The sequence below is a fragment of the Notolabrus celidotus genome, chromosome 3 (genome assembly GCF_009762535.1).
Source record: "Notolabrus celidotus isolate fNotCel1 chromosome 3, fNotCel1.pri, whole genome shotgun sequence".
NCBI lineage: Eukaryota > Metazoa > Chordata > Actinopteri > Labriformes > Labridae > Notolabrus > Notolabrus celidotus.
The window spans coordinates 37953899-37979621 of record NC_048274.1 but is presented as its reverse complement, the minus strand read 5'-3'; the positions used below and the strand labels follow the sequence as shown (position 1 = coordinate 37979621).

The 25723-nt window shown below is 43.0% G+C and overlaps 1 protein-coding gene across 3 annotated transcripts in view; it reads left to right on the top strand.

Moving 5' to 3' along the window:
- Window positions 1-25723, top strand: part of znf536 (zinc finger protein 536) — a 267103-nt gene that overhangs the window by 23166 nt on the left and 218214 nt on the right. The window contains exon 1 of one of the 3 annotated variants that reach the window (XM_034680915.1): window positions 1829-2225. The exons of 1 other annotated variant lie outside the window; for it this stretch is intronic. The gene's annotated coding sequence lies outside the window, so the exon portion shown is untranslated. Of the gene's footprint in view, window positions 1-1828; window positions 2226-2309; window positions 2985-25723 lie in introns of those variants that run through there. One more of the 3 variants, XM_034680913.1, reaches the window with a different exon arrangement.

The following is a 25723-nucleotide window of genomic DNA, read 5'->3' as shown; positions in this document are numbered from 1 at the left end:
TCATTAGAAGGAAATAGGAACCACTAACATCATAAATATCAATTATGTCATAAAAATGCATTTGTATTTATCTTTTATCGCCATAAAAGCCCCTATCCATAGCTTAAATTAGTTTCATACTATTACTCTGCATACAATTAATTTAAGCCAGTGAGATCCATGTCAGCCTGTTCAATAGAGCTTGCAAACAGTTTTGTGCAGCTTCTTACACATATATGGTGATGTGCATGTGGGAGTACAACCCTCACTGCTACGTATTGTTAGAAATTTGCATGCTTAAGTCCATATGGCAACTTCCTTTTGACCTGCTTTCCCATCCCTGATGCATTGTCAGGGCTGTCAGCCGATAAAGAATCACTTGACTTGCTATAACAAGTTCAAAAGGAGCTGATGACGCGCTGTTGATCCATGGAGAATCGGCAAAAGGAACACCCCTACTGCTTGCTGCTATCACTCCCATAGAGATAGCCATATTATTGATGGGGAATGGTTATGCTAATTTCTTTAGGGGAGGAAAACTTATTTTTTATTTTGGAAAACGCTCAAAAAAGGAGGCAAGAAAAAGAAAAGAATTTCATACGCATCAAACTGAATTCCATATAACCATTTAAAGGAGCAGCATGAGAAACTGATTTTCATAGTGCATAATGAGTCTCTCTTAAAGACGGAGATGTGTTTTGTCTGGGAAGGGGAAGAAAGCAGATATTTAGGCTATCTATTAACGTCTCACAGAACACATACACACACACACACACACACACACACACACTGGTTTACTGTTGTGAACATCTCCATATCTAAAAATGATCTTTAATAAACTTAAAAAATAATATCAGTTTGAAGAGTCAGAAAGAGATGAAAATATCAAAGCAGCTCATATCAGCCTGATATAAATGTCTTTACATGTGCAAAAAGGTGAAACTAAATGAGACTTTTTTTTTGCCTCTCATTTGCAGATCTGAAAGATTTTTGTTTGTGAGAGACTTTAATACACCCTTAAATATGACTGAAAAATATTACATCTAATGTGCTGTAAGGTGAGGATTATTTTCTCCCACAGATGGAGCATCATGTGCTCTGTGTCAGACTGACCATGTACATGTGTATCTGCCTCTCTCTCTGACACATACAGCATGGCACAACCGGAGTGGAGGGGTAAGGAGTGGGGAGGGCGAGGGCTAATGTGTGTGTGTGTGTGTGTATTTGGGGGGAGAGGGGTGGGGTGGGGTGGGGGGGGTGTTATGACCCCGAGATATTCCGTTGTGGGCCCATGTCCGGTTCTGAGGACATTTGATAGCATCTCAGTCAGTGGCATTAATGTGTCTCTCGGTTCGACATTTTGAATAATCGGGGCTGTCTGCTGTCATGCTGCCACTAGCTGTCAGCAGCACCGTCTGTCTGTCTGTCTGTCTTATCACACTCCTCTACTCATGCACTTATATTATAGAAAACAAGCTGTCCATGCAAGAGAGCACTTGATACTTTTTTATTATTACCAAACCGTTCCCATAATTACCCCATAATCATTATATAATCCTATAACAAAGCCTCTATTGAAGCCCTGTCTTTTGTCAACGCTGGGACACTGAATCTATAATTGCATTATTCAGTCTCTTCCACCCCCCTATAGAAGCATAATATATCAAAACCATCCCGCAAGGAAGGTTTTAGTCGCAAGGAACGGTCCAGTCTGCGGGACGTTTTTATTGTCGTGTGTGTTTTTACGCGTCGCAAAAAGTTGTGCCAACTTAAGTTTAGAGCTCCTGTGTGAAAATATTAAAGAGGAAAAAAAGTATTTGCCTCTATTTCCAGAGTGGGCGCTTTGAAATATCTTCAGAGAGGTGTGTAGAAATGCATTCATTCACAAAGTGGAGCAGTCGCATTATTGATATATCACATTCTCAAATAATTATGTTCATTCCCTTTTGCGCTCCCAGGCAGTAAGAACAAATCGTCAATACATTGAGGAAAAAAAAGGCAAATGCAAGTCCCTGAGGAGCGCTTCTGCGTTTGTATGCACGGGGATTGGCAACACAACGGGGCTTATTTACATTAAATACGCCACAAGGTTACAGTGCAGATAGATGAGCGTCATTTTTATCACTCATTACTTCTCTTAAGCGGTGACTGACGCTCAGGACGCACAGGAGGCAACACTCATTTATCCTGGAGTTTTTTTAAGGCGAAGAGAAGAGGGAAAAGACTCGAAACAGTTGCATTGAAAGGTAAGGAATTCTACTTTTTGGTGTTATTTAGTGACCTGGGTGTCCTTACACGGAGGGGTTTGTTATCAAAGCCAATTTTGAACGCACAGTGGCTGAGCGGCGAGGCTGGCTGTGTGTGAATGGTTCTGTACAGGGGGCAGATTTTTAAATAAAAGAGTGTTTGTGGGCAGTTCAAGGTCAGAAACAAACTAAGGTGGTCAGGAATCGGCTTTTTCTCTCGCCCCAGTACCAGGGGAAATGTTACGATGAGGGGATTATTTCTTTAATCGAGGTTGTGTTTCACCGCTGGGCTCACCAGCTGCTTTTTATCCCGGCGAATACCGCTAGACCCGGGCTGTATCCAACCAGTCGGCTCTGCTTTTTACAATGGAGTGCCTTTTTTTAACGGTACAATGCTTTTCACCTACCAGATAGGGGGAGTCCAAGCTGAAAGATGAAGGGAATATGCTGATGCCTGGCGATCGGCATCAATGCAAACGCTAACCTTTAGCAGACAGGCGACAGAGAGGGACAGCGAAGCAAGAGGAGACAAGTCAGAAAGCCGTATTTTTCATTTCAAACTCGGTGTGCGCGGCGGGGAGCATGGAGGAGTAGACTGTCTTTAACAGGTCCGAAGCGCACTTTTCAACACCCCCGTCATCCGACAAGAATATGATCCGGTCAAATCATATGGACATGCCTCATTATTCAATGAACACTGTCTCTCACAACGCAGCCTTTACGCGCAGGAGTTAGCCGGCGCTTCGCCAAATTTCAAAGGTAAGAAGAAGTGTGGAGCTTATAGTAACACGAGTGTGGTTTTACTGGAGTGTATTACTCGCCGGGAAGTGAGTTTTTGGGGAGGATTGGGGTTGTGTGTGCGGTTGCATCGCTGCGGGGGCCCCTGATGTCTCCCCAATCATGATTAGAAAATAACAGTGCAATTATCCATAGCGAGTGACGATCGTAAAGAGAAAAAAAAAGGAACAAAATAGCAGCAGAGACTAAAGCACTGGCTGCGATGCTCGACACCTTGCTTCTCAGTGCGTAAAAACTATTTATAATCCTTTAGAAAATTATTTATTTCAAGTTTTGTTTACCGTTGCATGTTTGACTTTACATTGCGGATGCGTAAAACGCGTTCGGGCGCACAGTTTTGTATTATTGCGCATTAGCAAATCAGCTTAACAGTTGGGGACTTTAAGAAAAGTCCAGCCTTGTTCCCGTCAGGAGTTCACACGGAAAACTTTCTACCGAAACCGGCACTTGTGTTTGAAGAGCAGGGGAGGGAGACACAAGTTTACCGGCGCGTTTGCCACCATGTGTCAAAACTTGTGAGATGGAAGAAGAGCCGGTGAGACCTGCCATTTTGTGCAGTGATCGACCTCTCTTATGAATAAGCAGCCCCTGCATTATGCTTTGAGGAGACGTTACGATGGCATTCAGGCGAGGGGGGTAAATGTCATACATGGGGATATTAGCAGAGCTGGAATTGATATTTCTGGTAAATGGTGTCATTTTTTGATTCGGGGGGAATGTGGGATTTTTTCTATCCAAGAGAAGGGGGGAAAAGTTGAGGCGAGTCGGTAAATAGACATCCGTTACTGTGGAAATATAAAATGACGGAGCCCATAAGCCCATCATATTTTTCTAAGGAATGGAAGAGGTCGGGTGTGTGATATGTCACTGCACTCGTGCCTTACGAGGCTCCGCGTTGTCTTCTTTTAATTTACAACAGTGTGCTTAAATTTAGGACATCGGAAATATCCAGCAGGTAGAGCGCGTTTCGTGCGCTGAAAAATATCCATCGTGCCGAATTCCCTCACTGTGGCTGACAAGTCCTAATTTGTGCTAAGCCTATATGATAGGGCCATATGAAATTATCAGTAATATGTGGCAGAGGCTGAGGCTTGTAATCCTCTGTCTCACCGTGCGTCTTGGGTGGGGAGGACCTTTTTCTTGGAAGTCGAGTTGACCCCTGAGTGATCTGACCTGGGTTATCCAGCCACTTCCAACAGCTCCCAGCGCTGCACAATAGCTGTGAAGACACATGTCATCCTTCTTAAAATACTCAACAATGTCTAGCATGTTGTTTTCCACTGTTTCTCTAACCTTCCCTCAAGTTGTCTTGAGCCAAAAAAAACGAGAAAAAAAAAACAATGATGCCTCTTCCTCAGATTCATTGTGCAGGAAAAAGGATAAATAGATGATCTGTGCGAGTTGAGATGCTGTCGTTGTTTAATGGTATGCACACAGGGCGGATATTATGTCTGAAATAGTGTCTGGGCGTAAACCCCTTCTGTCAGCTCCTTACATTCCCTTATTACAGATGAGACTGTCCCCACTGCTCTGACAGTTCAGGCTGCTCACGGACCTGTTTGCCCTGTGCTGCTCCCTCTGCTACAAGTTGAATTGTTGTCATTCTTTTTGGGTGAAAATATTTGGGAAGAGACTCAGTGTTTAAGAAAAGGCCTTGCTCTGCATACTGGCCTGTTGAAGAATTTGATGTGTTGAATTAGTTGTCAAGGCCTCTGTGATTTGTTCGAGCAATTCATTTAATATTCATTAGGCCTACTTTTGAGTTCTGCATTCATCTTGTCAGGTTGCATTTCAATATTGTGTCCTCCTTAATATAATGAATTATCCTATTAATTATCAGTATTGTTTGTGATAAAAATTCATTCTCATAAAATATGCAGGCATTAATTATCTTTACCTTGCGAAAAGTCAACAAGATAATAAGGTTTCTGTTTTTTTTTTTTATGAGTTGGTTTGAGATTTACAGCAGCAAAATAAATAAATAAATAAAAAAGGAATGAAAGACAGAAAACACACACGTTCAGCAGGAGTGTTTTCTTGTGCGGCAACTTTCTGACCGACGGAGCTCAAAATGTGTTCCTCTGAGGCAGACTGTTGCACCGCCGTTGATCTTGTACGAGTTGCTTTCCCACCTGTGCCTGTGTCAGCGCAACTAAGGGGGCTGCAGGCCGTGACTGACTGTGGCGATACACGTTCCTCAGCTCAAAACGAGGGAGAAAGGAGTGATGGGAGAGACAGAGAGAGAGAGGGAGCATGGCATGCAAAGGATGGCATCAAATCAGTCCTCTTTTCACCAGGCTGTCAGTCAGTCAGTCAGTCAGTCAGCTCACCGTGGAGGAGACCCACTCGACTGAAGCCGCCGCGTTGTCAGTTCAACACACGGTGAATTATTTGTGCACTGACATGTACACAATCAGATTTTGTTTTAAGAAAGCAAAAGGAGGAAGAGTATGAAAATTCACACACTTGTTTAACAAATGAGGAGGCAGCGCAGGAGCAGCTCGCCTTTTTTCCAAAACCACAGTGAAGTGGAGTCTGAAAAAAATCACAAAATGTGGGAGAACAAAAAGCTGAACTGAATTATCAACAGGGCAGCACGAATATTCAGCTCATCCTGTACAATAATGGGTGATATATGTGTCTGAGGCACAGTGCAGTCTCCTCACAGCGCAGCCTCACTGTGGCGAGTTGATCACCTCCTGGTGTAATTATATGGAGGAGGGCTCCAGCTGTACAGGCTGCAGGGCCAGGGTTCCCAGTCCGCTGGGATCAGGGCGGTGGTGGGCAGGCCAGATCAGGCCAGCTCTGCTCATCAGCCATCCATTAATTGATATGTGCAGTCATTGTGAACCCCCCCTCCCCTCCCCCCGTTACCTACTGGGGGAAGGCTGGGGACACTGGCTGTGTCGTTTCTTCATTTCCATTCTGCTTCTAATCTGCTCTCTGGTCTCCACACGGGCAACAGGGCAAGGCGGCGGTGGACATGTATTCTCTCTGTGTTTGTGTGTGTGTGTGTGTGTGGACCGCGAGGGGGGTGTTGAAGGGGCTGTAGCACACAGGTGTTAGTCTGGGTCGAGCCTTGTAGCTCCATGACCTTGATCTCAAGGGTTCAAGCCAGAACGGGGAAGATGTTGGCGGGCCGGGAGTTTCACATGCGCCGTGGGGCTAATATGACAAGCACACACGCACACACACACGGTTGAAGGCATTAAATCAAATGTGGGATTTGATTTCAAGATGAAATTTCCTTGACTAAAAACAACACATGCTAGTTTACTGGAATTTCACAGAAATCTCAAAGTAGGAGATTTTTATCACATTTGATTGAGTCATTGGAGACGATTCGATGGGATGTTTTTTCCCCGTTGCTCCCAGCCCACCGGGTGCAGTGTTGAACTTTTATTAGGATCGGCAATTATAATTCATTCTGCTGTGGTGATAAATTGAAGAGGGCATGAATTGATGAATGACCTCAAAGTTTTATGAAGTTCGTGCCGCTGACCTTTGCGCATTATTCTCTCATTTTAGGATCTCATCTTCAGAAATGAATTTGTATGAGATGACTATTATTTCTTCATCTGTTATGCGAAGCATTCTTGTCTTTAAGCCTGACATGTTCTTGTTATTCTGGTTATTTTTAACATGTTGCTTTTGTTAAAATTTGAGAACAAGTGACAGTAAAAAAGCTGCCTCTCTGAATCAGTTATTGAAATGAGTAAAAAAGCAACAGGAAATATGGAAGAAACCATTAGGCAGGAATGAATATGCTATCAATTAAAATCTAGCCGTATGGATGATCAGCTTCACTCAGTCATTGTTGAAATGAGTTTATGTTCAGTTTCCTGTTGTGTGCGTGCGAGCTGTATTGTGCTGTGTGAATGCCTCTTTTATAGTTGGATTGTATATTTCCCCGGTATGTTCTTTCCCCTGCGAGCTCGATAAGGATTGTGATTGGGGGTAGGGGGGGGGTTAAAGGGATGAAGGAGGGGAGGGGGGGGTAATCACGGACGTCATTTTGATCTAAGAATAAAGCGTGTAGGGCAGATGAGGTGCTGACAGATAGGCTTGACTCAGTCCTTTCATGCTGGGGTGCCATCACAAGGAGCGTCTGCCTGTCTGGGCAGCTGGGGTGGGTGGGGGGGTGGGGGGTTGAAGGCGGGTGAGGTATAGATGGTAAGACAGGAAAAAGATGGGATGTCAGTGGGAAAGGTGGGCATGGACTGGGCACAAGGAGGATGTATTTATCTTTTCAAAACCTCTCCTCTGTTACACTCCTCTGTTGAATAAGCCTGAGAATGTGCGTGCGTACAGGTCAGTGTTCGATGAAGATTGCAAGTTTTGCAACAGTGTGTATATAAAATTTCGGGGCTTGTGTGTGTTTGTATGTTCAGGGTTATTTCAGCCTTGAGATAGTCCAGTGTCCGGGCGGTGCTCCGTCCTTGCTCTTCCTCTCTCTCTGTCTGTCTGTCTGTGTAATCAGTTGGCGCTCACATAACACCAACAAGGAATGCGTCCTGAAAAAATGTAAAACACCTTATCCTCACAACCCGTGATATTCCTCCTTTGTTTGCCCGGCTTCCCCACTGAGCCGACTTGGCATTAAGGCATTATTGAGTTTGGCTTTGGTTTGATTTTTTTTTTTTTCCCCCTTGAAGTTCGTTAGCATTTTGGATTTAAGGATGCGTCATGCGATGTCAGGACTGTTTTCCTTTTTGACGAGTTGAACAGCGCTGCGTTTTCAGCTGTGTCATTCCCGTAGACAACAGCTTAACACAAACGGGCAAGCAGGCATCAATCAGAGGTCCTGAAGCAGAGAATTGTTGCTGCTTAACATGCAGCCACGCTCAGCTAAGACTGTGGTAAATACCTCCAGTGTTGATGAGATGGAAGGTTATATATGTGTGTGTATGTGTGAGGCAGGTTATGTCTGATAACCACTTCACACATCATCACTGACTGCATCATGTATGTCTTGTCTGCTCTTTAACCAATCCACCTCTCGGCTGTGACCTCTGTAAACTTCCCAGACCTCCGCTAATGAGCACGTAAAAGTGGCATGAGACGGAAAGAGAGAGAAAAAGGGAAACAGTGGAGGAAAAGAGAGAGGGGGGGGTTGGTGGTGTGAGGATGCAGGAGAGAACTCCTGCACCTTTAATTATGATCAAGAGGTTTTCACCAAAGGATGGAGGCGTTGCAGTTCTGTTGCGCTCGTAAATCTGGCCCCGGATGCCGTATATTGTGTCGAACGATTACTGTACACCATTATAGTGCATATTCAACTGCCTCTCCTGCACCTGATTTGCATAATTGGATCTTTAATGAAACTTGCCTTGTGGAACAAAAAAATACAAAAAAAGTGAGATGAAAAAAGTGGTTTGGTGTGAGGGCTGTGGGGGTGGAGGGGGGGCAGATGGAGAAAATAACATGATGTAGATGAATGCCCCTTCTAAAATGCATCAGACTGGGGAAAGGTGGTGTTATTGATAGAATAAGGAAGATGGAGAGATAAGGGGGGGGGGGGTGGCTGTGACCTGCTCTGGTCCAGGCGCTCGCACATCAGCGGCAGTGCTACAAATAGGATGAGAAGTGACTGTGAAAGCTGTACATTCCCCGCCAGGTCTCGCGGGTTAAGACTACAATAGCGGGATATTCTCTAGCCCGGGGGGGATTTCAGCTCCTCTTCTGTCGACACTCATTGCACCAACTTGTTACTCAGGGAAGATGGCTCTTTTGTAGAGGAGCTGATTCCGCGCTCGCCTGCTGGAATTTCTCCGTCGCAAATATTTTGACAATGCCTAATCAGGAGCTGTCGCTTTCTCAGTCTCCTCTATTTTGCAGTAACTGAGTGCTACTTTTTCTTACAGATGCATGTGCATATTCATGTTGCTTGCAATTTTAGCAATAACTAATCCTGTTTTTAATAATGTTCATTTGCATGGTCACGTCTATGTAGAAGTTGTCATTCTCTGTACCTGACACTCGTTTGTAGCCGTGTCAAAGCCTCCGTCTAATTGCTTGATACAATTCCAGAGTATCCAGTCTTCCCTCTGCCATGGGGAGGTGAAGGTTAAAACCCTCCTAGTACCACTTTAACGCCAACGTGAGGACAGTGGATAATAACAGCAGGCTATTTGTCCTGTCTCGCTCAAGACTCTATTGCTTAGAAGTGATGGCGAGTGAGGATATGAGAAAAAAGAAAGGTACAGCTCATTATGAGAGAGACTTTCAGGTAGCTCTTGTGTTTGTGCTGCGAGTGCCCCTCCATTCAAAAGTGGGACAGTCGGTTGTTAATCGAGTGCTAGTGTTAAAAAACAACCGAACGTTGATGGTGTGTTAGAGCGTTTGTGCGCTAAGCTGCCTGCGAGCAGTAGTTTCTCTCTCTCTCTCTCGCTCTCTCTCTCTATCTGTGTGTGTGTGTGTGTGTGTTTCCACTCCACATCCGTGGGAGTGGATCATGTGTCAAAGCGGTTTACAGGTGGCCTGCAGGGCAGCAGCTCTACAGAGAGGTGGAGGAAAAGGCAGGCAAGGTTCAAGTACCTCAGAGGCTCTGACGGCGCTGAACTGAGCAATCCCAGCATCTGAGAGGACCCTTCAAAAGCCTCCTTATCGCACTCCTCCCTCCAACATTTCACTCCTCTTTTCTTCCATCTCTTCACCACAGCCTCGGTCATCCCTCCATCCTCTTTTTTCAACTCTTATGTCACTTTTGTCCGTCACGTCTTTTTATACCTCCTTTTTTTACCCCACTTCTCATCATTATCATATGACAGTCTTTTCACGGCTCCTTATTATTGCAGGGCGAGTAGCCATGAGAGATAATGATTCACCTTTTGGTTGTTTTGAAAGAAAAGCTTTCTAAAACACCACCTTCTAATCCCCCCCAAAAGATACAACTTCCCCTTCTTTGAGTGTTCAGAACCCGTTATCTGGTTAAAATTTTAAAATGATGAAATATAAAAAGACAGCCTTTCCAGCATTTCCATCAAATGTTGGTTTAAGGCAATAAAGATCACATTTTTATTAAATATATGATCTTGAAAGATTCTTTTATCTGACCTGGAAGTTAAAACTGTTGTTTTTTCTCTAGACTAACGTCTTCACATTAAGCTGGTTCTGTCCTGACTATCGCACCACTGTCTCCTCTAAACTTGAATGCATTTGCTCCATACTGAAGTTTTTCATGTTTTGATCTTTTATTAAAAATCAGACATTTCTCTTTGTGTCCTGACAAGATTCTGCTTAAACTGGTAGAACTACTTCAACAGACTTGATGAGGTTTCATTGAAGAGCCATGATTGTTTGAGAGCAGCTCAGAGACTTTTACACTTGTCCCAGAAAGACATTTTTTGACTCATTTTCCTCCTCTTTTTGGTCAAATTTAAAACGCTTAATTCTACAATTGGCAGTCAGCAAGCATTCTTATTATTAGCCAACAAAGCACAACATCCATGGCCTGGTGTATCCGGAGAGAAAAGAGATAAATATACAGTAGGCAGAGTGATGACAGGACGGAGCGGGGGGAAAAAACACTCAGAGAGGAAGGCAGCGAGCAGAAGGGGAGAAGGAGCGAGACAGAGAGGAGGGATGATGTACTTAACGGTATCTGTGGGCTTCCTTCTGAACAAGCTGCTGCCACAGATCCTGGGAGCCTGCGTTGATAAATTCAGTTTGATAAAAGTCACTGAAATGCCGGCCTGTCTGCACACCTCTATTAAGCGCTGGTACATTTGTCACAGTCAGTGGAAGTCAACCAAAGGGTTTTAATGTCACATCAGGCTGAATTAAAGACTCAATCGAAAGCCCTGAAAGGTTTAGGTTTTTATTCCAAGTGACAGAAGTGGTGGTACAGCTGAGGCTGGCACGTAAGATTACTGCGCTCCATTTGATCAAGGCAGGCATTTTACATTTCTTATTTGGGTATTGGGAATTTGGTGATTATTTGTTGCTCTTTTTAGCCTGGATGCTCATTTTCTATCTGATGACTTTGAGCAAGGGAGGGAGTGTGTGTCTGTGTGTGTGTGTGTGTGTGTGTGTGTGTGTGTGTGTGTGTGTGTGTGTGTGTGTGTGTGTGTGTGTGTGTGTGTTTGTGTGGGGGAGGGGGGCATTATTTTTCTAATTCATGTTTTTTAATCAAGAGAAATTAGATCTATGCTGCATTAATCATCAACCTTGCTTAATATAGCAGACTGAGGGAGCATTTAAAGAAGCCTGTATTTTTAAAAAACACACAACTTTCCCCCCGAGAAGCCCCTTAATACCACATTACTGTTCTCCATTTATGCAAAAGTAAACAAGTAAACCCAAAAGGCAAATGAGCATTCCAGGCGTTTAAACACACAGCCTTCTGTAAACGCCTGGTGCAGCCGCGACCACATCTCCAAGGCAGAGCTGCCATGAGACGCAAAGGGTTGCTTCTCTTTTTTTTTTTAAAGGTAAACATATGTCTACTTGTTTATTCTGCCCCGTTTTGAGGACAGGACACCTTAAAAATACATCCTTTTTAGGCTTTTTATTTTACGGAAAATCATTACCATAAGACAACAAAAGGCCTCTTTTAAATATGCTGCAAACTTAGGGACTGTACACAAACTGTTAGTCTGGGGGGGAGGAGGGGTACAAGGAGTTCACTCTCATTATATAAAAATAGGAAGACCTTCCTCAGGGTTAGAGAAATTAATAATAACAACCATTATTTAATATGCAAAGAAAAAGCACTGCACCACCATAACTCAATTAACTCTTAAATCTATGTCATGATGAAATCTCCCTGGCTTAAAACATTCACTAATACATTTACAAGGTACAAGCTACAGATATATAAGAGCTGACAGACACCACCATCTGTAATATTTAAATCTGAAGCTACAATGAAACCTATGGAGCCCCTGAAGTCCCATGAGGTCACCGGTTTTAGATATGTTTTGCACACAATATGATAACTTGTGCACACAAGACATTCTTATTATTTTCTTATACAAGACTTCAGGAGCTTCAGTTTCCAGGGGCGCTGCCAGAGATTTAAGGCCCCGTATAAAAACACCACATTTGACCCCACCACTTCACCACTGCAAATTTTCCAATATTTTTTAGGGCCCTTTGATGGTCTTCACTTTTCTCCCCTATACGGCATCCCTGATAGTAAACCCTGTTATAAGAGAAGTTGCAAACGATGAGGTTCAGTCAGAAACCACTCCACACGTACTGTCTTCCTCACAAAGAAACATATTGGTGGTACTTACTGGAGCCGCTTGTTGTGCTGCTCCTAAACCAGCCATCAGCTGCTGATGAAACCGCTAATGATGAATGTGTACATAATGAAATTCATCCAAAATATTTGATCTTTCCTTTTCTTCTTTGCTTGTTCTTTTTCTGTCAGAGCACATACACAGAGACACTCTCACACACTCACAAACAATCATCAGATCCCACCTGGTGTTTTATTTAATTAGGTAAAATACACATTACATGTCCATGCGCACACACGTGTGTTTGTGTAAGTGTGTTCGCTCACCACGAGCTGTCAGTCTTTCATGAACTACTTTAAAAAGTGTTGTTCAAGGTGGGAGCTAAATACTATTTATCCATTATTTATCTGTGTTATTACCGGGGTTGAATTTAAAAAGAGAGCTCTCCGACGTGGGAGAATTCCCCCGGCGCCTGGCTCTTTCCTTTAATACGTCTTTTTAAGTCATAAGATGTGCTCCCACCCCCTCTGAAAGAGAAACCTTTAACAGATCTCCCACAATTTCCAACAGTTTTCACAGATCATCTTTTTTATTTTTATTTTCAAACAGCCCATCATCACCATCTTCCCTCTCCAGCCCCCCCTCCCGCCTTCTCCCTGTCTTCATCTTTTGTTTTTATCTGTATCTTTTTTTTTATATTATTATTCTTGATCGTGCGCTGCAGTTGTTTTCGTCAGCTCAGAACTGCATGTTATCTCTTTTGTTGTGTCGTTCACACCAATCGCAGTAATGGGGAAAGAGTTAAGTGGAAGTGCCCGGGCCCTTGTTCAGCTTGTCTGTCGGCTGCTTTGGTAAACAGGGCTGTCAGATCTGCGTTGGGGTGGCAGGGTTTTGCTTCCATAATGTTGTTGATTTACTGTTAGGCTCAAAGTGGGCGAGTGAGTTCACCCGTTCAAAATGTGTCCCAAAAGCGGGGAATCATTAAAGAAACAGGAAGAGGACATGGGAGGTTTACTATTTAATTGTTTCTCTGTTTGTACTCTGCAGAGTGAAACGGTTACTCAGTGCTGAGAGGTTTAGCACCAAACTCCAGACAAGACAGTGAAGGTTCAAACTAAAGTTCAGGTTTATCCCAAGCGGCATCCTTCCATGTTGGAAAATGACATAAATGAAAGTGCTAAAAAAACTGCAGTTCCTCCAGTGTCCACTTGAGGCAAAAGCCCAGGAAGTCCCATTAACCCCCCTGTTAAAATACCAAGCTCATTTCTCTATTAGTACACACTGTAAGGGGGATACATTTTTTATATTACTCATTTGTTTTGAAGATATTAAGGTCAAAAGCTTTGCATAGGAAGACATAATTAGGGGTGTGGCTGACTTGACTGACGAGTTGGCACATTAAGGAGGCTAAATGCTGCCTAACTCTCCCTCTGAAAGTAAGTTTGAGTCCGTATTTCCAGCATGGTGACTGCTATCGTTGGGCTACAAACTTGTGAGTTGTAGTGTTAAAAATGACTTTTTAGACACCTAAGCAAGTGCATAGGATTAAAGCTCCTGTAAGGAAGGTTGTACTCAGGACGATGTATCACTTTGCTGATCTCATCTTGTACGAAGTGAGTAGTATGTTCTGCTTTCTTTTAAATATCTAATAAATCACAATTAATTTCTAGTCTAGAAATATTAATAAAGGTTTTTTTATGCAGTGTGCTGTTAATCGCCTCACCTGAAACCTGACACATTGTTAACAGGCACATGAATACAGCACGTTAATGTAAACCCCTTAGCAAACTCAGACTATAGGGTGCACCGGGACTCCTTACCAAATGCAAGTAACCTTTCCTGTTCACTCTGTAGCATAGTTTATCTTTGACCTATGGCACATTACATGATGCTCGCATCCTTTCAGGGGGTGATATGAAGCTAAATTATCTTTTTTGCTAATGTCAAATTAACGCAAACTCGCAAATCTGTTGGGTTAATGATCTGGTATCTTATATAAAATGTAGTAATCTGGAATGTAATACTAATTAATCACTGTCCTCATGATACATACGCCAAAAAATTATTATGGGGAGAAATGGCACTTCCTGTTTTTTCACCAATAGCACTGGCCAAACATAAATAATCCATCTTCTTCATGGTGGTCTGGTTTGCTTTGGCAGGTCATATACAGACGTCAGTTAAAAAGTCCTCACAGTAGGTCGAATAAGAAGTCAGGAAAAAAAAAACAGCTTGACAACTGAAGACCTTAGAAAAGAAGAACAAAAAGTTGCTTTTTTTTCTGTTTATTTTTTTTAATATTTGTGAAACAGTTGTCAACTAAAAAAAAAAGGAAAAATCAATCTCTCTGTTTTTATTGAAAAGTTCAAAGTCAAGCTAACTGTTTGGTTCTCAAGACCAAAGTGTTAGGTTGGTCAACATTTTAGTCAAAGAATACCTCAACTACTATGAGATTGATTTCTATTACAGCCCCAGTAGATGAAGCTACTAAATATATGTGATGTGCAACTGTTCCTTATCCCCTCTGATGCTTGATAATAATTGCTATCAGTAAAAAGTCTTAACTAGTGTAGTCGTATCGGACGACTGATATTATTTGGGCCTGTTGCAGAAATACCAGTTTCATCTTATATGGTTTTCCAAAAGCAAGGATATGATTTTTACTGGACACACATATGACTGATTCAGTAATTCTCATGTAGTTTTACAAACATTACTTGGACACTGTACCTACTGATACTCTCAGCACTGTCTGCTGCACACGTAGCAGCACAGCTTACAACAACTCTGAGTCTAAGGTATGCTCATTCAAGCTGCCTGAGAATTAATTATTAATATTATCACACGAGTATAGTTGCTGTTGCGATTTGTGCAAAGGACCCAAATACACTCTCAAAGAACAGCTGGTGAGACTTGTTAAATCACTAAGGTTTGATACTTGTTTAGCTTCACCAAAGAACGTAACAGAGTTTTATTTTTCCTTCCATCTCAATGCAAAGTCAAATCATTTAATTTGACTCAATGGGAACAATCTGTGAGTTCAATATTAAGCTCTACAAACGGACTTCCTGGTACTTTCTGTACGTGTTGAGTTGCTGTAGGCTTATGTAGCCTTTAAATCTGATCATGAGGCCAAAACCATGAAAGTTAGATTAGGTTTTTCCTAAACTACAGTCATAAGCTCAAACAGGGTTTTAACCACATAATGTAGTTATAGTCTTTGACCCTCTGTCTCCACACTTCACCTTTCCTTCCACCACAAGTTACTCCATCACAGGAAGTCCTTAAATGCTAATAGTCCTGCTGGCCAGCCAATAGAACAAGCTCACGACCGAGCTGCTTCAGATTAGTTATTGGAGGCGTTTGCTTCACAAACTGAAGTTGAGGTAGAGTTTATTTCTCTCTCTCTCTCCCTCGTGGCCTCCGTCTCTCTGATTGCCGATCAGCCCCCGAGGGCTTTGAGGCGCTCTTGCTGGATCCCTGTGATTAGAGTAAATGGCCTCCCCTCTGCTCGCCGGAGATCAGGGTTTGGTTTGTGGGGCGGGAGTGAGGTGGACCGCGGAGGGTGAGGTGAACGGCTCAAAAGGATGAGGAAATTGTCAAAGTAAAAGCAAAGCATACCAAGAGTAAAAGCAGAGAGGAAATATTCTCAAATGTTGGTTTGGCAGCTGGTCATCATTGTTTAAAGGATTTCTGATCAAATTTATAAAAAAAAAAAAACTGGCTTCCCACAGAGGAAAAGAGGCATCACATCAGCCTCATGGTGATATTTGATGTGTAATGTGTGTTTTCTGCCCTTAACAAAGGGGTGTCCACAGGAACTAGATAAGCTTGTATATACACAAGCTATAACTGTAAGGTACATATTATTTCTGATAAATGATTGATTGATAATTAGCCTCTATAAAAGCATTGTTTAGTGTTGTCATTTAACTATGAAGCCTTCGCTGTTGTCTTAGAAATTGTCAGTCCAAGTGGGGCTTATGGTAGTGATGGCCTACCTCTACAGGTGGTGTGCTCAGCAGAGATGTGTGTGTGTGTGTGTCTTTGTGTGTGTTTTGATATGTGGCCTGTAATAAAATGTAAGCCCTCTGGTGCTGAATCCCTGTGTGTGTGTGTGTGTGTGTGCCTTGTAAAGTCTGCCTCTCCCTCGTCTCGCTGTTTCTCCGACTCTACTGTATGTTCCACTACCTGTCGTGTGTATGTGTGTGTGTGTGTGTGTGTGTGTGTGTGTGTGTGTGTGTGTGTGTGTGTGTCTATGTGTGTCAGTTACTGCTGGGAGGGGCATTTGATCCAGCCGTGGCTTGTGTTCGTGTGGAGCCCGGCGGAGAGCAGCGGAGGTCAGTCTCCTCCTCAACACCCCTTTTTCATCCAATTTCTGTGGCTGCGGGCGGCCGCTTGCCGCGCTTTTGTTGCCGGAGGTAATCTGTGAAGTGATCTTAATTATGGAGGTTCGGCCTGTTCCTCTCTTCCCCCCACCTCTTCCTTCTCTCTCTCTCTCTCTCTCTCTCTCTCTCTCCTCTCTCCTTTCATTCTTTCTCTCTCTGTCTTCCTCTCTGTACACGCTTTTAATCTAACAGCGTAGTTAGCTCGTAATGAGGGCGAGGGGAGCACGTGTGCTTCTGCTTACACATGCTGCGAGGCTTCGAGGAGGAGGAGGATGATGAAGAGGCTGAGGAAGGATGAGAAGAGTGGAAAGACATTATACAGTTTCCATGACAGGTTTGTCAGGAAAATTATACGGTGGACCAGAAATCTGAAATTTATTTTGAATTCTGCCATGCCCAAAAGTGAGCTGTGTGACTTTACAACAATGATGACAATATCGATACTTTTGGTTGAAGCCTGCAAAGATAAACATGCAGTATCTCTACTTCTTATTGCAGTTCAGTTAACCCCTTTGCTTTCTACGAGTGGAGTCGACATAAACTCTAAAAGTACTTTCATTGAGCTGGATGAATATTTTCTAAAGACATTCTTGAGTAAGACATATCACTGATCAGAGCCTGGCTATTTATGCTCTGTTGTGTTCATAATTGTATACTGCGTGTTCGTGCACGCAGCACATTGAGTTTAAAGAGTAAAAGGAGCAGATTAGTGGAGCTTATTTCAAAAAGAAATTCAGAAAAGTAATTAAAGTTGTATCTTCCTTGTCAGAGTAGTAAGACTGGTTATGAAGGACGGAGGAGGCAAGGGTGAAAGACCTGGAGGGAGGCAGGGGAGGGGTGGTGGAGGCTAAAGGGGGTGCAGGGGGGCTGGGGAGGGGGCTAGATGGGATCCATTACACATAAACAGCCGAGGCATTGATGAGATGATCCGACGAGGATTAGGCCGACAATCCTGATGGACACTGAAAAGGTGACCACACGGGGCGGGTGGGGGGTGGGAGGCTTGTGTGTGTGTGTGTGTGTTTGAGCCTATATGCACATGTGGAAATGTGTTCGTGTGTATGCGACTTGAAGCACAATAGCATATACCGTATGGCCTCATTATGACACCCCCCTCCCCTTCCCAGTCCCCACACACACACACACACACACCGCCGTCTTGCCTCTTTAAGATCTCGTTGGGAGCCGTTTCCAGGTCACAGGGAGGTCAAAGGGCAGCAGCTGGGGCGTGAATGCCGATCAAGTCTGAGCTGAACCTCTGACGTGTTCTTGTTCTTAGTGGAGGAAATGTGTTATAAGAATCACTGAAGTGGTTTCGCTTACGTTTCAAACTTAATGTGCTCAAAGAACCCGACAGCCTGTAATGAAATCTCAGTGATTTGAACATTTTTCATGATGTCTGATCACAATCAAATTAATAATAACACAATAACTTGGCTTATCAATAATCTGAACATGCGTCCCTTTAATGTGAATACACTGATGGTCTTGCATCCTTAATGTTCACAGATATCACTCATCTGCTTTAAACGTTTTCTTTTAGCTTATGACTGGAACAAAACAGATCATTTAAAATCAACATCTACTTCCTTTTTATTTAACTTATATTTACAGGTCATTAGAAAAGTTGGGACTAATATTAAAATATAATTTATTGCAGCATCATCTAGTTGTTTGATGTTTTCAATGATTGTGGGCTAAAAATCTAAAGATGAATCATGTGAAGTCAATTGGAAGCTGAAACGTCCTGAACTCTGATTCTAGCCTCTTGTGTTTTTTTGTTTCAAGTCGAACGTCTGGTTAAACAAAACAAGCATGCTGCACATACTTTGAACAACTTTTCAACATTATACATTTTAAAGGCCGAACAGTTACTGGATTGAGTCCTGTGAAATTGTAGGTCATGTTTAAGTGTCATGTGAATAAGTGTGGTGACCATGAAAGACTTTTTGGTGTGGTAGTTTGTGTATCACATGCAAGTGTGTGTGTGTTACAGTCAGGTTGCTAATTCCTTCAGGGTCGAGGGGAGGGGCAGGGGTTAAATGGTGTGACGGGGAGGTCAACAGTGATTAGCTGCCATCTGACCTAAAGGCTGGATGCTGAAGAAGAGAAAGGCAGGAAGCAGCAGCAGAAGAAGAAGACAAGAGGGAGGGAAGGGGAGGGGGGAGAACTTGCATTTGGGTTATCTGTTTGTTGGAATCTTTGTGCGTTTGTATGTGTGTGTTTGTGTTTGTGTGTGTGTGGAACAGTCTCCCCCCTCGCGTTTGTACTCACCCCCCACTGTCCCCTCCTCTCCTCTCCTCATGTCCTTATATTATTAAAGGTTGCCTCCGTGCTTAAGTAAGGCAAAGCAGATGGCCCTTTTCATAAATCATGCTTATAAGATGATTATAGGCGTCGCCGCCCACCATTCTCCCCTTCACTTACCATACAGTAGTGCTTACAGTTTTCCTCGAGGCCGGCTAATCTGGCTGCAGTTTTAAAACACTGAGAGACCACTAAAGCTGAATTCTGATTATTTAACAACCCGGGTGAAAGAGAATCCAAAGTTTGTACCCTGAGAAGAAAAAGTCAGGAAAAGAGATAGGCAGAGATGAGATCCTTACCCTGGCACTGCTGCCTCCTCTCTCTCCTCAGTGTTACCCTCACTCGTTATGTTATCCAAGCTCAGTGCAAAGTTCCTCTGAACAGGATGTTAAATATATAGCACAGGAGAGAAAAAGAGATAGAGAAGAGAGTAAAAAGAGGGGTGTGTGTGCATGTGTGTGTTGGATTATGTCTGTGCTGTTGCACTATTCCTTGATGTATGCACCATGTCAGGCAGTCATTGTCTCCTGGGTAAAGAATCATAGTTCAAATACCTAGCATCTCTCCCCTGGTGCTCCAAATGCTCGCCTTTGAAGTTTTTATAATCCATCTGTCATCTGCGAGCAGGGAGGGCACATGTTCTGTACCACTCAATTACCAAATTCTCTTTTTGCCAGCTACAATGAGACAGGAAGCAAATAATATGGGCGACCCTGAAATAAAGAGAGGGAGAGAGAGGGGGGTATAGAAAGAGAGAAAGAGGGAGGAATTGCTTGAAATCCTGCGTTCCTGGCTTTCTCACGCACTTGATTGTGTCCCCTCGCTGCCTCTCATAACAGGAGAACAAAGCCTGTTTGTTGTGGGTGGAATGCCTAAAATGCTTCCTACTGTTACAATTATGAAGAATTTGATTGAATGTGTATTGTTTCAAGGGCTTGGTGATTTTGATCATTTTTTAAAGTGCCTTAGATTGTTATTCTGCTTCCCCACTAGCACTAATAACCTACTAGCAATAGTCACCTCATCAAGTTCCATTTGATATAAACATTTAATTTGTTATAAGGGCTGGTAGATGTCGTGAAAGGCTAGTGTGAGAAAAAAGGAAAAGTGTGTTTTGATTATACATTATTCATCACTAACACTTAAAGATGCATTCTGATAGGCTTTTTGTCAGCGGCTGGTTGGAGAATCTAATGAAGTTTGCTGCAGTTCTTTGTGTAAAAATCGTCTTTAATTGGTGAACGCTTTGTTGTGCGGCGCTTTAAAGCTGCACTGAGGCGACCAGAAAAACTTCAGATAACCGTCTGAAAAATAACAACAGCAGCAGTTGCAAATTACGGCTCTGAAACATATTTCATTTACATACGCCACAGGCCCCTTTTAAGGCGTCTACCTTTTAATTCTTTTTCATATTTAACACTCAATACAAAACAATAAAAGCCTCAGATCTCTGTGTCTGTATCCTCGTTTACATTGAAAATCCCCCCAGCAGCCCTACCTCGCCCCCCTCATCCGAAAGCATCCTCACTGGGAAGAAGATGAAAAGATTGTTTTGAGAAACTCGAAAGGAAATTTGACATTCTTTGGTTGCTTCTGAAACTTCCAATATTCTGCCGTAATTGTTTCATACACGTTATATATCTTCATTTGGGGGGAATGGGGGAGATGAAGAACACGTCGGCTTCTTTCTTCCTGAATAAAAGGCAGCAGAACCCATCTGGTTGGGTGAAACACGGCTGGCCCTCTCGCACTCATCGCTGAAATAATACTCCCTCTAATGACTCCCACATATTCTGAAATCTCCCTTTTGAAATTGGTCTTGGCAGATTATTTGCAGGTACTTGAGTTGCATCTGTTTGCAATTTTGCAAATGTGGAAGACTTTAATGCCGGGCAGGGGCGGGTAGCAGAGAAAAGTCTATTTTAATCCCTGGGATAACACCGGCTGTCAGTGTGAACGGGCAGCGGCCTCCAACAAACTGTGACTCGTCTTTAGCCAGGTGACGATTCAGTATGTTTGTCTATACTGCTTTTTCCTTTGTTCATAATGCAAAGCTTTCTATCTGTGACATCGGGTCTGTCTTTGTTTAAAGCCTTGTTGTTGGCTGCAGACTGGAGTGTTTGCAGGTTGGCGTGAAAGCAGGTGGTCTTACTGTGCACTTAGAGAGGTATTCTAAAAGAAGTGTACTGCATCAGGTGGAACAAGAAGGAGTCTCATTGGAGTCCTGTGCACTTTGAGTATATTCTGTCACAGCCCACAATGGTAGATATTTTTTCCACTGCATTTGTATACGGCTTCGACTTTCAAATAAAGTATCAGCTTTTTTCACATTTTGAAGACAGGAATAAACAAAAGGATTGATTGTGCATTGATGGTTTGAGAAGGTCCCTTTTCTTCTGTAGTTGTAAAGACTGATAGGACTCATTAAAAGCACGTGTTTCCCCTAAACTCTCTGTAAAAGTCACTGTGGTGGTTTCAGAGGTAACAATCACATTAGAATTTCAACTTTAAATGAATATATAACTCATAATCATTCATGCACTTTTGCACATTTAACAATTAAAAATGTTTTAAAGCAGATCAAATCTGCTTACCCTCAAACAACAGTATGCTCATTATTAATGCATAAGCCATATTAGTGTAATAGTATATGACATTGTAACAGTCACAGAGGCCACTCCTCTCCCCTGACGACCTTATGACCTGACCTTCCTGAGTCATGTTGTATGTGACATAGTATGTCTCAGATCCCCGGATGTTCAGCAGTTCATCAGGTATTCGTATGTCCAGTTTGAAGTGCAGTGATCAGCGAAGCTAAACCAAAGCTGAAATGATTATGACTTCAGTCCTTATTATTTCTAGCATGTGGTGAGCAGCTGACCAGCTTAAGCCTCCCCCTTTTTTCACCTCCCCCCCCCTTCCCCTCCCTCCCCCCTTTTAAAACTGTAATAAGGCGCCCTATTGTCCTATGGCAGGGTGTACCGGGGCCACAGTGAGCCCACCCGGCTGACTGTAATTGCATAGGTGGTTACAATTACATTAATTACATATTTCATCAACACTGTTTATCCAGCCGCATGGTAAATGAAGACGGCAAACTTTTAACTCTCTCTTTTGTTTTTGCATTCTGTCCCCCCTACCCCTAACTCCCCTCTCTCCCCCTGCTCCTTTTTTTGTGTGTGGTTGTTTTATTAGGAGCAAGGGGAGGGGAGGTGCCAGAGGAGGAATTATGCTGAAAGTGTATGCCTTGCAACTTTTCCCCTCCCTGTTGGAAATGTTTATTTGAACAGTAAGCTCATGATTTGAATATTTGTAATCCATGCTTAAATTTACAGGCCAGATGAACTTTTTGGCACAGAATGGCAACCATAAGAAGGATTTTGAGAAAAGCTTTACAAAATTTTAAGCCATGTGCAAGGCTTATATAATTTAGAAGGGGGGAAATATGCACAAATAAAACAGGCTCTGTCTTATTTACTTTACACACGCAGAAAAAAACTGCATCATATGGCGCCTGACGTATATATGCGTTAGTTATGTCCTTCTGTCCACATTTTAGCAAACAGAATCTAAAGCTAACACCATGAATACTTGAAGGAATAAAATCATTGGAGAGGCACCGGCTCTCGAGTCGTTCTCCTGTGTTAGATGTAAATGAGTGTACTCCATATTGACTTGTGCTGGCGGGGATGCCACCCATATTGTAGGCTGGGAGATGGGTGGGTCGCCCCTGCGAGTGTCAGAGAGAGAGAGAGGCAGAGAGAGGTCGCTGAGGCGGGCAGAAAAAAAGGAAGGCTTTCTTAAATGATGCTAATCAGTCCGGAGGGGCCTGGCCCTCTCTCCCTCATCAGCCTGCTGTAATTCAGATGTGCCCAGAACCTGGAATTAAATGTGTCACTGTGAGCCGTGTGTGTGTGCGTGTGCATATGTGTGTGTCAGCCTGTGTTTGCCTTGTGTCCACTCCTGTGTGTGTGTGTGCACACGGGGTGTTTAGGGGTTAAGTAGAACCAAATTAGTCGATGGGAGAACTAACAGCAGCAGTAGCTTTCTGTGTGGCTACTTCTCGGTGAATGTCAAGATGATTTAGCTGCTCTTCTGCTCGCCGTCTGTCTCTGAGCACTGGCCCTCCAATCACCGCTCTGAGCTGTCTGTTTTGTGGCCCTCCGAGCAACAAATGAATATTAAATCTGCACTGGGCAACTTCACACGCTGGCAGGAGGTTAGAGTCTGAAATATGAGGCTGGTGAAGCCAAGGAATCCTGCAAGGTAACATCAGTAAACTCTTCTTTGCCGGTGTCTGCGGAGGCTGAAGGAGGATCTTTATAGACAACAGTTGTCTCTGAATTTGTTTGTTTGGGTGCTCTCTGAATTTCACCGGTCTTTTTGAAGAATTAAAGTGGAGAGGTTTGCAGCTAGACACTATATTTAACCCTAACAGAAAGCTCTATCTCCTACAAGCTAGATCACTGCTGACCAGAGCAGGGTGGGATAGTCTTGATGCATTTTTTTGTGTTTGTATAGAAAAAGAGTATTATGTCACAGCTAAGGATCTTTTTTACAACAGCTTTTTTAATTTTTTTATGTAATCACAAAAAATTAAGCTGTAAAAAAAACTTCAAAGTAATGCGGTAAAACTAAAGATTAAAATTGGGAAATAACAAATAATAATTTGAGCTAGCATTGAATGCTAAATCCTGCTGCATTTGGAAAAATGTAGCTTTAAAAAAATTTGGTTTGATATCAACTTCTAGTGTTGGGCTCAATAAGGTGTCTGCTTTTTTCCATGCCAGCAAAGGGTGTATATGTGTGTACTCTTGCTAACATATTGTGTGTGTGTGTGTGTGTGTGTGTGTGTGTGTGTGTGTGTGTGTGTGTGTGTGTGTGTGTGTGTGTTAGAGAAGGTTTTAGTGTCTGACTGTGTGTATGTGCATGCACGAGCCTGTGTGTGCGCAGGGGACGCCAGTTGGGATAACAGCTGAATCATGGCTCAGCCGCTGCCCCTCGTAGTCCTTGGCAGTTAGCGGTGTGAAAAAGCCTTCTCTTTGAGGGCATTATATAGATTAATGTGCTGTGCCTCAGGCAGAGACACACACACCTCGCCAGGGAGGGATCCTGACCGTGTGTGTGTCTGGGTGTGTGTATGATGTGCATGTGTGTGTGTGTGTATGTGTGTGTGTGTGTGGATGTGAGAAGGGACAGTTCGGTGGGGAGGGGGGGGTGTTAACAAGAGAGTAGGGGAAGGTACCGTGAGTAAGCTGTGCGTGTGAGAGAGAGAGAGAGAGAGAGAGAGAGAGAGAGAGAGAGAGGGAGAGAGGGAGAGAGAGAGAGCCTTGGATTGCAGTCACATTTATACTCAGTGAATTTTTGAATGATTTTTTTTGCAATATTTTTCATATTTGCACGGAAAGGTTATTCACAAATATTAGAAAATAAAGCGACAAATAACACATTTAGTCATTAATAAGTTAGGACAGAGTGAAATATGGAGGATTTTCCTCATAGCCCAGGTTTCTGCTGTTTTTGATTTACTTTTACAGCCCATTAATGAAGCTACATTTACAAAAGTTTGAATGTGTCTTTGCTTTTTTGAGTCTACATGTGATAAATACACTGGATATCAATTGTCATCCCATTTTCAACGTACCCTAGTAACATTTATTGAACCTTCTTTTGAAGCACTTACCTCCACATCTGTTCAGGCTACTGGGCATCTGGGAAGTGGATAGTTAACCATGGATGTATTTTTTGTTTATGAATCAGAGGGATGTTTGTGAGGCCTGTGTGACCTGACGAGGGCAATACTTTTGCCCGGCTGTGACTCACTCCCTCTTCACCTTCAATTTCTTCCTCTCTATCCCACCATGCCTGCCTTGCCTCCCAGCTGAGTTAAGATCAGGGTGGAGCTGAGCTGATACTCAGTATCACAACAAATACACATATACGCCACAGCTGCTGTAAGCAAATGCAAGTGGAAAAGTACAACACTGCTCCAGCAGAAGTTAAAGCAAAAAGCTTGTAGGGGTAAACAAGACACTTTTAAGGAGCTCTGTTTCTTTCGCTCTCTTGGGTTTCACAGTTGCTCATATTTTTTAATGTTTCCCCTTTTTTCTGTTTTTTTTTTTCCACTTTATTCCTTCGGTGAGAAGCACGGGGGAGATTTTCCTTATCAGGGTTTTAGCACATTCCACCCAGGGTTAGGCACATCTGTTGTTATGTGTGTATGAGTGTGTAAGTGTGTGGGTGTGTGTGCTGGTGCAAGTGTGTCCATGTGACAATAACTTTTGAGATAATTTGTGTGTGATTTTCTCCACACTTGGGTATGAAGTGCAGCTGCAAAGTTTTGGGGCTCAGCGTTTATACATGCACATGAATCTCCATATATGTTTGAGTATGCACACACGTGTGTGTAGTCATATTCTGTGCTCTCCAGCCAGCGGTCTAAATAACCTACTTTTGTCTGACAACAGCATCAAGTCGTGGAGGTGCACATATGCAGAAAGCTGCTTGGAAAGGCCTCCTAGTAGCTGTCAGCTTTTATTATGCGCTGAGGTGTCATGTTTGTTAGGAAGCTGAGTGCAGATGGCAGAGTGGAAGAAATGGATCACTAATTTTAACAATGATTAATGAACAGAGATGGAAAATGAATTACATCGGACTATTGGAGGCAAGGAATATTTTCTCTGAAAATGTTAACTTCGGCTGCCAGGCAGCCGGCCGTGTTGTGGGAGTATATTGAGGAGGGGGAGGGAATGTGTGTGCGTGTATTTGTGTGTGTTCTTGTTTGTGTGTATGTGTGTGTGTGTGTGCTCTAAGGTGCAAT